General features: G+C 39.4%; 1 long non-coding RNA gene across 3 annotated transcripts; it reads right to left on the reverse strand.

Annotated features, from left to right (window-relative positions):
- Positions 1 to 2,142: 2,142 nt before the first annotated feature.
- On the reverse strand, positions 2,143 to 14,987 carry LOC139827204 (uncharacterized). 3 transcript variants are annotated; one of them, XR_011737524.1, is made up of 5 exons: positions 14,886 to 14,987; positions 7,760 to 7,964; positions 7,453 to 7,554; positions 4,623 to 4,780; positions 2,143 to 2,699 (listed from the first exon to the last, which is right to left on the reverse strand). It is a non-coding gene; the product is annotated as an uncharacterized lncRNA (long non-coding RNA). The 3 variants fall into 3 exon arrangements; XR_011737523.1 differs by lacking the exon at positions 2,143 to 2,699 and having other exon boundaries at positions 3,847 to 4,780; XR_011737525.1 differs by lacking the exons at positions 2,143 to 2,699; positions 14,886 to 14,987 and adding an exon at positions 14,075 to 14,773 and having other exon boundaries at positions 3,847 to 4,780.
- Between the last annotated feature and the right edge of the window lie 184 nt (positions 14,988 to 15,171).

Consider the following 15,171-nt stretch of genomic DNA (forward strand, 5'->3'; position numbering starts at 1 on the left):
TCAGTTCTTCTACCCTAATACTGAAATTGCTTCTTGACTAGATGGTGGCTCCCAAGTTGAAGCAGATTGAAAACCACCCAGTGTAGTTGTTTGTTACTGGTAAGTCTACCTGCTTATTCTCAGGGTATTGAGTTTAATGTCTAAGAAATGGCTTTCAAATGCAGTCTGTAATTTGCCTAAAGCACAGATTTAAGGAATATGTTTGATTTCAAATGTCTGCTTCTCAAAATACATAAAGACAAGTCCATTGTCTTCAAAGCACAGAAAATACCCTCATATTTATTTTTGGCAGTGGCTGTATTTCCCTCTCCCTCCCTACATCAATAGTATGACAGCAGCCCCACCTGTGACCCTGTTATCTTACTGCTATTGCAGCTCTAACGTTTTTTGGAGTCTTCATTTTTCTGAAAAGCTCCTGATTCTGAAGCAGAGGTATTAATGAGGTTGAGATGTTGGTGCCACAGAAGCCCTAGTCCTTCCCTCTTGGCTTGAGAAGGTTTCAGAGTGCTTGACAGCCTCCCTGGGAGGAGAGAAACTCCTTTCATTTTGTGTCTGGTTTTGTGAGAGGGCAGGATATGGGTCTGTGAGGGTCCCTTCAAATTATTTGGGAGGGGAGCCTGGCCTGGCAGCCGGGGCTGGGGGGGAGCCGCTGCCTCACCAAGTGGCGTTTGTTCCTGTTCACAGCATCTTTCACAGCGTTAGTCCAACCTGATCTTGGCCAGGGGTGGAGCAGGCAGCTTTGCAGAGATCTGTCTGAAACTTTCCAAGGATATCTACAGGCCCCAGAGCTAAGAGGTGGTACACCTAGTGGTGACATGAGATAAATGCCAAAAACTCTCTCCCTGGGGCTTGCCTGATAGGCATCTCTTCATGAACCCTTGTGTCAGGGTTGTATCGACCAGGGCTGGTGGGTGAAGGAACGTGTCCGGGGCATTGCTGGGTCCAGTTCCACAGGGTTGCACATGCTGGTCCATGAGGGTGGGAAGGAAAAGTAGAAAACGAAAGAAGTATTGTGGGTGCTGGATGCTTTCCATCTTCCAGCCTATTCCAATTTTGCATAATTCAAAGGCTAATGCCTTTGAAGGACTTTTAACCAAAGCATCTTTCTCTTTAGTAAAGCATTTGGCCATTGGTCAGCTCTTCATTGAAATGTGGGGGCAACTACTTTGAATGCACTTGTGCAACTTTGTGTGTAGTAACTGCACATACAGCCACTAGTAACTTCTCATGGCCTTTAAGCCACGTTTTCACATTCAGCTGAATGTTTTCCCCATAGCAGTAACCGGATTGTGATACATCACATCTTATAAATGTTGAAAATAATCAGCCTTTGAGTTTCAGATGTTGAATACAGCATTAGCTATGAAGGATTTTGTGTTCTTTTTATCTATCCAGTAGGTGGCTTCCAAGCATCAGAAAAAGTTTTTCAGTAAGCTCAGTTCTGGCAATTCTTTGATTGTCACACTTGCCAAGATGATAGTGGTGGCCTTGGCCAATAGCGAAGCACCCACACAGCTGCTCGCTCACCCCCTTACAGCCCAGAGGGACAGGGGAGAAAATCGGAAGAACAAGAGCAAGAAAGATTTTAGGTCAAGATAAAGGCAGGGAAATCACTTACCACATACTGTAATGGACAAAATAGCCTCAGCTTGGGGAATTTAACTTCATTTGTTGCCAGTTAGCATAAATATTTAAATACTGGTTTGGATAGTGGGAAACAACCAAAAAAAGACAAACAGAACGCTTTGGGGAAAAAACACCCATCCTCCTTTCCCAGACTCAGCTTCCTTCCAGACTCCTCCCCCTTCAAAGCAGCAATAGGAAAGCTGGTTGTAATGTTTGGTCCACCAAGTACAATTCATCTAGGGATACAGAATACTGCGCAGAATAAATATGATACATTCAGGCATCAAAACAGAGCTGTTTGAGTTACAGCTGCTGGTAGCCCCAGTACTTTGGAAATGCAAGGTCAGGTGAAAAAAGTAAGGAATATGATTTTGAGGAGAGGAGAGGCGAGGCGAGGCGAGGAGGGGAGGAGAGGGAGGAAAGGAGAAGACCACCTGTTTCGAAAGCCACCAGCCAATTTATTGGTGGATATTTTATTTCCCTTTATAAAAAAAAAAAAAAAAACAAAAGGACATAAATAAAATTCCAGCACAATTAAGTGCATAAAATACAGGTTTTGATGAAGGGTATTCTCATTTTCTTTTCTCTCCCACCCATATAATATCAAGTAAATCAAGACATAGTAGACAAAATCTGGTGGTGGGTTGCTTTCTTCGGGTTTTTTGTTTGGTGGTGGGGTGGTGGTCTTGGGGGATTTTTTTTTCCTTTCTTAAGGAATATAGCTGGAATTCTGTGGGAGAAAGCATCACTAAAATCTCTTAATATCATAATCCTGAAATTCCTACTAGCTTCACACACATGACAGCTCTGCCCTGGAAATTTGCTGGGTAGAGGGAGGGATGCTGCTGGCTGTGAGGGAACGTAAAGGAAAAACAAAGTCTCTTCTATTTCGTCTCTTCTTGCAAGCACAGTGACTAGGAGAATAAAGATGCACAGGCAAGACTAGGCAGTACAGGGTGGAACTAGGTTTGAGTCATGCAAAGCAAGGCATAAGGTAAGCAGCACAAATACCATCATACAGTGGTAACTGACATTTGATCCTGCATGACCGGCTTTCCATAAGGCCTTCCTCACTGAAAAGCAAATGGAGAATGAAAGGTCACTGTTTTTTTCTCATCTGACTGATGATCATCCCTTTTCTGTCTTTTAAACCTGTAGTTCCAATGCCCTCTGCTGTCTAACATCATTTCTCACAGAGAGCTATAAGCTCAAAACACAGCGTGATCAAATTCTTTGTACAAGCGCACTTACACAAATTTACAGACTATTTACTGTCATCCTGATGTCTCTAAGACCACTTTCCAGATTCTTCACCCTCTGTCTTCACTGACAGCTCCCAGGTCCCTTCCAAAATGTTCAGCACATAGGGGCTGTCTCCATGTGACAGCTGCAAGGTCGTGTTCTTGGCACTGCCTTTTCCAGTGGGTTATGAGCACTTTGGTGTGCTGCAAAGTCCAACTATCTGCCAGGCTAGTATTTATCCTCATAGACTGAAGATTATGGTGGTCAACTTCATCAAAACTCAATAGTGTTCCACGTGTATGTGAGAAGGAGCCTGACTCTGCAAGAGCTGATCTGTCTGCAGCAGGAAAAGGGAAGAAGCAATCTGAGCTACGGCTTCCTGTCTTTCTGAAAACGTAGTGGGTGAGTTCTGTTACTAGTCACGTCTGTTTGTCTGGAAGTGTCTGTCTTCTTTCTGTGCTTTGTTACTGACAAATTTGTCTTCAGACACCCCTGACTGCAAAGCCCTAGTTCAGGTTATCCCATCTGTGTATTTCTGCTTAACTAAGGCAGCGCAGCAGCTTGGTCCTGGGGAGGCTCTTAAACATCAGAATTTGTCAGCCTGACTGTATGTCTAATTTGCTTTCACTCTTCCCTCCTTTGAGAAACTGAGCTGCTGCCAGCAATCAGAGCTCAGAAGGAATAATGTGGCTTGATTCTATAAGTGAGTATCAGTATGTTAACTGTTCCGTTTTGACCCCCAAATGTGAAGTATTAGAAAAATAGATGGATGTTAACAGAGAAGTTTCAGGACAACTATATTTTGAAGCTGTTGAAAAAAAAAAAAACAGAGAATGATAGCTGTAAATAATTTTAGTGCCCCAGATGCATGCAATTTAGTTAACAAAGCAAATGATTTCTCTGAGACGCTGCCAGCAATTAGAAATTTCCAGTTTCTTGCCAAGCATTAAAAACTGCAGCCTTCAAGTGGAGCCACTTCCTACTTTTCTAAATTCAGTTAAGACTGTAGAGTTCACTTCTTTTTTTTTTTTTTTTTTGGTCAGTTTTGAGGGAGTGGAAAGGGCAATACAGTGACTATCCTCTGGGCCCAACTTATGCCAAGAGTATGAACAGAAGGAGAGAGGATACTAAGTATTTTTTCCATCTCTGTCCATCAGAAAATTCCTGATGCTTCATTTCAATCTTGACATATGACCTGGCAGTCCTTTTTGTTTCTTTTTTTTTTGTTTGTTTTTAATAGAAAGCACATAAAGCTAGGACTTAACACTGTCTCATCTCTTCATCCTGGGCTGCTTAATGTACATCAAGTTATTATAGATATTTTAGACTTAAACCTACAGTTTAAAACACAGTCTAACTGGCATCCAGTCTCTCTTCATGCACAGAAGTTGTATTGCATCTGAATAGAAGGTGGTTTATTTGCTGGAAATTGGGATCTCAGCTATCCAACTTGCTTGATACTCTTAGACAAAACTAAGCAACTGAATCTTTCATAGCAGCAAGTTTATTTAGTTATGGGGTTAAATTAGTAGATTAATATTTCACTATTTTTTGGCAGTTTAGAAGATAGATTCCAAGTAATTTGAAGACCTTTTGTTAGAAAGCAGTTCTTGAACAGAAAGGAAGAAAAGGAGTTTGGTCCCATTATCTCAGTTACAGCACATATTCCACACGTATATCATCATCTCCTAGGTGGTACATGTCCAGATTTAGCAGTGCCTGGTCTCTTAAGCTATCCTTGGTGAACAACCCACCTGACTTGTCTGGGTGAGCTCTGCTGGCTGGTACCAGATGAGAACGGCAATCCCAGAACCTGGGACCAGATGGGGATCCATGGCATTGGTTTCAGGCCCATTCCCTGAGGAAGACATGCATCAAGACAGCAAAAGCTGCTCAACTCCTTCTACAGACCCTAGCAAAGAAAAGGTAAAATGCTACAGGATTACGTCAGTATTATACAATGCAGGTGAAAAATCAGGTTTCTATCTGGAAATGCCTCTTTTGGTAGACAGGAAAGCACCTAGTTCAGAGTTTACCAGTTGTTCAACCTGTACTTTTCCCGGCATTTCAGTCTTAGCGTGTTCAAAGAGCAGTGAGTTTAAATTGTGAGGTTTAAAGGTTAAGTATGGACATCGGGCTGGAGCTATTAGGACTTGCACAATTTCATTCTAGTTCAAAGGAGAGCATGTCTTTCAGAAAAGGTATTACATTTAATCATAAATCATTCAGTGAGCTGAATCATCTTTACTTTTAAAAGCGTATGTCTTTTTTTCAGCTGTCTGGCTACATCTACGAGCCATTGAATTCTGATACGCTTTTTTCTGTTAGATTGAAAGGCCAAACAGCAAGTATTGACTTTCCTAACAGAATGTGATCAAATCACCCTTGACTTTTTCCTGGATAAACTGAACAGATACTATCCATTTTAAGGTTTGTGTTCAATCTTTTAGTCTCTCCCATGATGTGATTATTAAATCCTTGTGTTCCAAATACTAGCCTGGGGTTTAGCATTCGAATCAGTCTTGAGTGAACACTGTATAAAGAGGAAATAACAGAACAACTCCATTTCTGCCTGGGATTCCTCTGGCTCTACATCCAACAACAGCAACAACCTGTTTATTCCCTGGAGCCTTGTTTTTTCAGCTGAAATTTAACCAAGCATTGTGACAGTATTTTAGGTCTGGGACCCCACAAAGCCTATGGCTTCTTCTCTCTGCACATGTTCAGTAGCAAACCATTGGGGACTGAGGGAATTTAGTGGGTCCTAGGGCTGGGAGTGTGGCTATTTCTCAGCATAGCAGCAGTATATATAGAGCTATAATAGCTTATGTGCTTGTGTGCTTTATGTCTCCAGATGATGTGTGCCACCACAGGACTTTCATATTAATTCCTGCAGAACTTTTGACTGCATACAATTGAGGTCAGCTAAACAAGTCCTTGCAAGTCCTCGGCGTGGTAGCACAAATTAGGACCATAAAAGTTGTTCAGCTTGTTCTATGATCTGAGCAAGGTGTTTGGGTTATGATTGTCTGATTCCAATAAAGGTACAAATATGCCTAAGATGGAAAAATGATCTGGCACTGGTGTTCAAGAAACAAATACCCTAAAAGTCAGACAAATGAAGAACAACAAAAAACAGAAAAAGAATGCAAAACCACCACCAACAAAAAGATGAGTTCTCTATTACCAGAAGGAAGTATTACCACAGATTACTAGTTTTCCTAAAGGCAAGGAGAAACAGAAGCCCGCTGTTACTGCACCACTCATCCTAAGCATATATGTTGTGCCCTGAAGAGGAATGAACAGAATTTGCTCCAATGCTACAGAGTTACCAGCACCTTTTATGTCTTTGCACTCCATACATTTTGAATATTGACAGGCTACTGGACTGCTACAGACACTGTTCAGGCTCAGTCTTGTGAATCAATCTCTAATTACGAGCAGAGTCCTCACAATGACCCATGAGATTTAACAAAGGAATAAAAATCTCTTATCTGGAAAAGCTTCTCAGCAAGTGTACAGATAAGAAAGTTTTCCAAGTTTTTCTACAGGACCTTGCAAGTCTTGCTCCAGAGGAGTTTGTCAGTAATGAAAACTGTAGACAAGACATGAGGATATCTGTGCAACCAGACTGAACTCCTTGTGAGCTGGTGTTCACCAAGTCAGGTTGTTAAGACACAAGAATGGATGACCAGATGATAAGAGCATTTGAGTCCAGCAGCTCCAAATACCTGCCGATGATATCAGAAACCAAATGGCAGAAACATCCTGAAGCTTCTTTCTTTAACAGTTTCACACAAAGTTATTCTACCTCTACAAGCTTCAGACATTCGTTTCAGAATGTACTAGGTCTATAGGCTGCATGTAGTAATGATATTTTGCCTTGAGAGATCTTTTACACATATATTCACCTGTTGGTGTACACACACCTGAAGTGAAGACCTCATGGAGGAGTACTTGCGGAACAGTAACACAGGTGCACAGTGTGCCAGTCCTACCTTTGGGTCCCCTGGGCCAGCTGGCTGGACTGGAGCAGAATTCTCTTTACACCTTTTGTAAGCAATGACTCACAGCTTCTTTGAGGCTTGTTCTCTGCTTGTGTGAAATCTTTTCCTTCTGTTTAATTTCTTTTGTTTGATGTACCTTATCCCAATAACCCAACAGTTTTAAATTAAATCTGTCCTGTATGGAATGTTTCCCTACTATTTGTGCATGGTTAAGTGTGTCTCTTTTCCCCATAAAATACTCAGTTCATAGCAAGTTCTAAACCTAAAGCAAGAGATGGGAGGGGGTACAAGAACTATTTCCTAGGTAGATATCTACGCTCAAATATTCATTATCTTCTAGGTGAGAATGATGAGCCCAGAATCTTGTCATTGCAAAAATCCACAAAATGCACTAATGTTTGAGATGCAACTATGAAAGGCTTTCATTTTGTGTGGAGAATATAATAAGGCCTGCAGAAAATGTCAAATTAGGAACAAGTGAGTTCCGCTGCTCCCAAAAAAATTGTGACAACAATTTTGACAACAGAATTAGCGGAAAATTCCCCCTTTAAAGACAACATTAAGATTAATTTATCACCTTCATCAGGAGAGGATGAACAGCTCCAGGAAAGGAAAACATAAACCTTATGTCCCATCTCTTACTGTGCTGAGTTTCCAGAAGACTCATTTCTTAGACTCCCTGTTCAGAGAGAGAGAAGACTTAATGACTTTTTCCATCATAAAAGCTCCAAATTCAAGCAGGCCACTAAGCCTCAGATCCAGACACCAAGTGGATGAGAACTGGGTAAGGGCATGGTGTTTCCAATACTGTCATGCTCAATACCCCTAGCTCTTCCCTGAAAACAGGCTTCAAAGGAAACCTGAATGGGGGATATCTCACTCACCCTTTTGTGCTCCAGAAATCTCAGATCAGCCCCTCACTGCAGAAGACTCCAATGGACTAAATCCATCCGCATATACAGTATAATGCCAGCAACCTCCCCTGATTGTTGTAAAGTGTAAAATTGCTCTATAATCCTTTGCTCAGCTCCAGAAGTCTGTTGTAAACACAAGCATGTCCTTCCACTAGAGGCCAAACTGGTCCTGTAACTGAAATGCAGTACACCACATAAATAAAAAATTCTCAAAGTGGTATTAAAAGATAAAAATTCTCACATATTATTCAGTTACCATTGAGGAAAAAAAAATTAAAAGTGACTGAGAGAAGACAAAAGGCTTAAGATATTCCAAATTTATCTTGTAATTTAGACCAGATAATTCAAAAACTTGAACTGCACCATTCAACCTAAAAACCTGTCTTGAAGCCCTGCAGGATTCCGAAGGGAAGATCAGCTACAAGGGTTAATGTTGTCACCAATGATGTAGGAAGAATGTGAGATAAAAATCTGCAAGGGGCTGCACAAAAAGGTTGTCTGTTGGAATCTCTCTAATACATGTCCTTTTCCATGGATGACTTGTCTGCTAATGCCTTCCAAGCAGATGTGATATGGGGCAGAAGATGTAAGAAAAGCTGGTTACACCAAGTTCCCCCTTTATGGAACTGACACAGTAAGCCAGCTGAATGAAGAAAATTGAGACCTCTTGAAATTACCTTGCAGGTAGACTGTGTACTTTCCATACCTTTTATATGCATTCATAATTGTTGTTTTGGTTGCTATGAATAAAAGTATGATTTTTTTATTTTAACCCAACTTGATAAAGTATAATCTAAAGAAAGACAAGCAGGCACCTTCAGCTAATGGCATCGGTTCTACAATTTACAGACAAGGGCGACAGGACATCTTATCAGGTAACTCAGCTTCTCAGAACATCCTCCACCACAACCAAATATTTAAAATATATGTCCTTTCTGAGCTGCAGAAGGCAGGCAGAGAGCAGGCATCACATTGGTGAGGGTTTCTTGGTGATGCTGAAGACTTTCTGGGATCTAGTAAGATACCAGTGTATGCTCTTGCACTCCAAGATTCACAGGTCAACCTTCTTTCTCACTGAGGTAGCACTTGGTTTCCCTGTGTCTGTTCTCATGACCTGAGTAACAGACTGCACAGCTTCCCTTCATTGTGCTAATGAAGACTTTGTGTCTGCTATTGCCAAGCTGGTAGTAGCAGTGGGTTTGATAACAAAGTAAAAACCTGGGGCATTCTTGAGGAGCCATAGGTAGCCATGGAGATAGGTGTCCTGAAGGCATTGAGGGGAAATGGATTGTAAGAGACTTGTTTTAGGGAAAGACTATAGCTTCACATTGAGAAGAAATATTAGTAAATTGTTTAACTGCAATTACATATAGCTAAATATGGTCAATATATGCTGATTAACATTAGTATAAAAAGTCTTGTTTAAAGCTGGCATTTGCAAGGGTGGCCACATCCAAGCAACTCCAAAGGCTTGTTCATGAGGTAGGCTCATGTACATCAGCTGAGAGGGATTTGTTTCAAATGAATAGATTTAGTTCATTTGATTAATGAACTGAAAAAAAATCTTGAGGCTGAATTGCTGACTCAGTTGAGTAAAATTCCACCTTTTTTTTGTTTTAGAAAACAGTAAAGGGGACTCATGAATTTGAGCGCTGTAATAAAAACCATTTAGTTTCTTGACTTTTGGTACTAAACCACAATTTTTACGGTGGAGCTTCTATAATCTGAGAGTTCTTTGGGATGTTCTATTACTTCAGTAACTCAACTGAAGGGTGCTTCTCTTCATGTCTTGACCTTAATGTCACACTATGTCACAAAGTACATCTGACTACAAAAGACGCCCTCTTGTTACCTTTGAAGCCAAGCTTGCATGTTTGCCACCTGTACAGCTGATGAGGGTGGTCTCGCTGTGCTCCTTTGTGGGTGCGCAGGTGAGCTTTTATCACTTAAGCGAGCAAATGTGACAGATACAGACATGTCAGGCTCCTTAGGAAGAACATCAACAACTCATTGCTTGACTTCATCTTGATCACTTGTCATGGTAACTCCATACAGTGATTTTGCTTCTCACTCTTGGTCTTTCATCTACCTTATTGCTCCCAGGTACTCAGGCAGATTCATGATCTGCTTCACCAAAGAGAAGGTCACAGAATTTCAAAGGAAAAGCTGGCGGCCCTGCCACCAACTGCATACTTCTCAACTGAAACCTGTGTTTAACTAGCAAAGATTTTTCCCTGAAACAACAGCCTGGTGTTGCAGGCCAGAAGCTGCTGCGTAACTCAGAGCCTGAGAACTCCCCTTCATCATCTAATCCAGTTGATGGGCTGTTCCACAGATGGTTTCAGGTAGTTTCAGAAGTCTACTGATAGCAATGAACTCATTAAACTCAACAGTAACAGAAAGTCCATTTTACCAGCAGCAGTGACCATGCTGTTTCATACATGCAAAATGCTACCTTTTTTTTTTCTACCTTTTTTTTTAATTTTCTGCTGTCTTATGAAAACAAGACCAAACTGTTTTCTTCTTTATAGCATAATAAAGATGCACACATCTTTGGCAGATTCAATGTAAGATTTGAGCACTAACTCTAATACCAAACATGCTCTGTAAGCTGAAAGAAAACTGAATTCTCAAGCAATCAATAAAGGAAATACATAATTGATATTACAGGTGGAGAAGATGGGGTAACCTGCATGTGCATGTTTTTTAAATTTCTGTCTCATAAAACTGCTGGAGTTTTGCATTTAGTATCACTATTTAGTTTCTGCAGTCCTCTATTTCTTTTCTTTTCTTTTTTTTTTTTTTTAATGTGGAAATTAGAAAATAAAAAAGGCATGGAACACGAAAATTGTTCATGGAGGTTTAGTTAATTAACTGAGCCACTAAGAGCATTCTTAGTCTGAGCAACAGTCAGCAGGAAGTAACGCTGGCTTATTCTGACATACTAGTTGACAAGAATGTTGATTTACTGAGAGCACTCTGAAATAAAATATTTGTATATATTTTTTCCAATTAAGGGGACATGAGCTGCTCTTTGTTTAATAACAAAAAAAATAGCTACAGCACACTGTAACTTCTTTTAAGAAATATTTTTATCAAATGCATAGAAAATATATTTATTCATTTTAATCTTAATGCATTTTCAAATGTGCAAACTAAGCTTGTTCACAAAAAAAGTGAAGAAGGTTTTTAAAGGTGCCTTCCTTTTTTCTTCTTGTGAAGACTTGTTACAGTTTAGACTGGTGCACCATAAAAAATAGTGACAGATTTTTAACTGGCAAACAGACATAATTTTTACCAATGATGTATGTGTTATATTGATATGATTCATACATGCTCCATTTTCTGCTCAGGGAACTGAAAAAAAAACCCATTGCACCAAAGCCACAACTTCCATATTTTTCTCAGCAATTTAAAAAAGGAACATAGCGTGCTGAACTGCCTTTTTGCCTGACAGACAGAAGTATGCCAAATTAGAGCTCACTTAGTGAAGTATAAAAGTGAAAACTAAAAATGGAAAGTAGCACGTATATATACCTGTCTCAATGTACAAGGTAGGAGATACAGCTTTCTAAGAATACATCTCAAAAAACTTAACAAATTCAGGTATGCTAAAGGAAAAAAACACCCATAGAACTAATATATAATGGATATTGTGTCACCCATTTGACTTTTACTGGTGGGTTTTCCCCATCTATTTTCTTAAGAATGATATTCCCCTATAGTCACAAGCAGAACGGATCACCCAAAGGTTTCTAATCTTATTCCTGAAAACTGTAGAGTAATTTTCAAGTAGTATGCTGTAATTAGTTTAGCAAAGACAGTAAGAACTGCTGGCAAGCACCAAGATGCATTAGATCAGGTTAAAACAACCAAAAGTGTTTTTTTTTTCATGGTGTTCGCTGGGTTTTGTATCAATATCTCAGTTGCTAGTGTCCTTTACCAGAAAGCACCCAGTATAGAAATATTTCAGACCTCTTTTATTACACAGAATGGTTTTAACATGTATTTATTCATGAATTTTTTAAAGGATGCTAATGTTGCTTCAGCTAAAAATGAGTAAAAAATTAATCCAAATGAAACTACGTGTAAGCAAAAGATCTAACTTGTAAACTTACATTAAAAAAGAGTGAACATTCCAAGCTACCCTGAACACTCCACTGCCTCCTTATAAACAGTAATAATAGAGCTAAGTCTTTTAGAAGATAATAATGTGTATGTCAGTCAGGTCCAGTTTCATATACAAAGCTGGATGCAATGAACACTGGTGCATTTTATCACTCTGTATGCATGTAGCTCCTTTAGAGCCTTCCAGACAGAAAGGTTTTGCTTTGCAAAGATCCTTAACTCTCCTGAGGAAGTCAGAATCCCAAAATACCATGTGCGACTGCTGCTACACTGTGTCCTTTGCAATCCTTTCACAGTCTGAGCCGGGGGAAAAAATACTGAAAGAATTATTAGTGCTTTGGGCAAAAGTATATTAAGCTGCAATTTTTTCTTCAGTTTCGGTATCTACTTGTTTATTTCTTCTTGTTGCTTCTGCGATTTTTTAAAATCTATATTGGGATAGATGCTCTTATTTGTAATGACAAAGTTGACTAATTGTGCCCTACACTTAAAAAAGGATGTGGGAGTCTTACAGTAATAAACAAAACCTGCCGAACCCATTCCAGGTTGCATCAGCATCCCAGAGATATGTTCTTGCAAAACTGTGAGTTATTCTTGTAACAAGCAATTGCATTGCAGTAAAAGTAGGGCTCAGCAATCTTCATTCGTGTTTACATTGTTTTGGGGTTGACCTTGGTACCTTGGGGTTGAGAATTATAATCTCAATTTTGTTTTCAGCTGGGAAGGTTGAATCTTACCTCTCCCATAGGTACAGGAGCCATGCAGCCTTCCCATTGGAAATTATGGCAACAGGATAACCAGATTTCTAAGTTAAATAGTCCGAGCTGTTCATAGATCACGTACAGGACAATAGGCACGGCTTTGAGTTTTTACTGTAGACTTTCGTGATACTTGTCTGCTTGCTTGGCAGATGGAAGTCTGAAAATAAAGCCTTAGGTATTTTGGGAGTAATACAAATATCTTGGATTCACATGCTTAAATTCTGCTTAAGCCCCATTCTCAAAAAAAATCTTAGAGAGTAACTTGACTACTTTGTTACCTTTAACAAAAGTAAACAACTGCTCCATTATTTTTTCTGCATAGATACATCTATCTTGCTTTATCTTAATACACAATGACTTTTTTTCTGAATATGTTGACATGGTTTTTTCACACTAACTTCAGATATTGAACTAAATTCCACAGACATTCCTTTTAGCATCCGTAATTTCAGTATTTTTGTAATTTCTGCACATGTATTTATTATTTGCCGACAATGAAAAGCAAGATGCTACCTCTGCCCTTAAGACTTTGCAAAGGGTAATTGTCTTCTGTTGGAAAATATAGCATTGTCAATGAATATGAGTAATCATGTATGGCCCAAGCTCTAAATGAAAGTAATCATGACTAACATATTATTCTCAAACATCAATATAAAACACCAGAAGCACCTCTGTGAAAAAAGTAAACACTGCATGGTTGTTCTATTTAATGCACTTAATAGTTTATGTAAATCTGTTGCTCAGAAATGTTACAGACTTTGAGCAAATGAGACCATTTTTTTAATTACACATACCTATTAGAATACGGAACTGAATATAGAAATCACAAAGGGGTCTGTTCGTTTTGAGGGATGTTTGTTTAAAAATGAATCATCTCAAAAAATAACAGTCTTTAGAAAGCAAAGTTGAGGACCTTATGCTCAAGTCGTGTTGTCTCTTAAATTGGGTAATACTTGTAAAAAATGAAAAAAGCGCTTTGCTTTGTTTAACCTATTCTAGACATATTCTGTATAAATTCTTATCGCTCTTTCATTATACCTGTTTCTTTTATTTTAATGTTATTTAGTATTGTCGCATGCTCTTTGATAGCTACTGCATTCAGTCTCTAAGAAACTGGTTTTACTTGCTAGCTTAAACTGTTATTTGAATTTCTGCAACCTGGAAGGCAACGACTAATACACAACTCTTTTGCCACACTTGATATTGTGAAATGTGTCATGGAACTTTCAATTATTTCCAAATATTATATACCAACACTAGACTCAAAAATACCCTTTGCTAATAAAATAAATTTCATGTATGCTTGCAATATATCGTTTACAAGAGGCAGAGAGAAACTTCATTTTTAGAAGTACTTAGCATAAAGTCTGAAATGATGAATATTGCCTTTAATTACCTTTATCAATTCAACTGTGGAATACATCTCATTTGAAGATAATGAGATTTTTCCATTTGTGGAGGAAGCATTGGGTAGAGAGAGTGGACTTTTCCTGTTGATTTTGCTTATTCAGCCAATGACATTTAGGATACTTTTTTGCAGTTAGTGCAAATTCCAAGTTTTATGAGGAATATACCACTTTTGACTGAATACTTTTTGTGATGAAGATAAAAAAAACTAGTCATGTACGTGACACAAGGCCCATCTGTAAGCAGATAAATACCAAATAAAAACTATTGCAGCCATTTTTCCAAGTTCACATGGCAAGTACTACTGTAAAGCAGCCTGAAGTATGACATTATAGTAAGGTTTTTATCTAATAATTCTTGAGAAAGGGAACACTATTTGCTGTTTAGGAACTTTCTGTTACAAGGAAGCAGTTCCAAACAGAGCAAACATAAAATTTACAAATTTCATTCCATGACTCAGTACAGTTCATGTATTTTGCAGCATAATTTTGTAATATGCTATTTTGGTCATCATAAATAATTAGGTCTAGGTTGCAACTTCACCTATATTATAAAGACCTATGGAATTATTCTGCTCTGTAGGTCTCCGAAGGGCTGCAAAACGGTCAGACAACACGGCTTTCCCATAAAGTTGCTGAGAAAATGGCAAATGTGGGTAATTAAGAAACTAAAAAAACCTTAAAAACAAAACAAAATAAAATAAAAACCCCAACTAACAACAACAACAACAAAAACCAACCCAACCCCCCCAAAACGAAATCTTTAAAAAGCAGGTAACTGTGAAGATTCCTAAAAGCTACCGAGCTGTTGCAGGCACACGGGGAACACCCAGATGTATTTTCAGCGGCGCGGCTGTTTGAACAGGGTCATTCTGAAACGGCCAATCCGCCGCCCGCGCGACGGTAGCCGCTGCCAGGCGCGGGGGGAACCCACTGCGGGCTCAGGGGCAAAGTCATGTTTCCCTCCCCTTGCTCCCCCTCGCCCTGTCGGGGATTGGTATCGCCCACCCCTCCCCCCCGCCCAGCAGGGTCTCAGTTGCAGGGACGGGCGCGATATTCCCTTCCTTCCTCCGCCGCCAATGCGCAT

The sequence above is a fragment of the Patagioenas fasciata genome, chromosome 2 (genome assembly GCF_037038585.1).
Source record: "Patagioenas fasciata isolate bPatFas1 chromosome 2, bPatFas1.hap1, whole genome shotgun sequence".
Taxonomy (NCBI): domain Eukaryota; kingdom Metazoa; phylum Chordata; class Aves; order Columbiformes; family Columbidae; genus Patagioenas; species Patagioenas fasciata.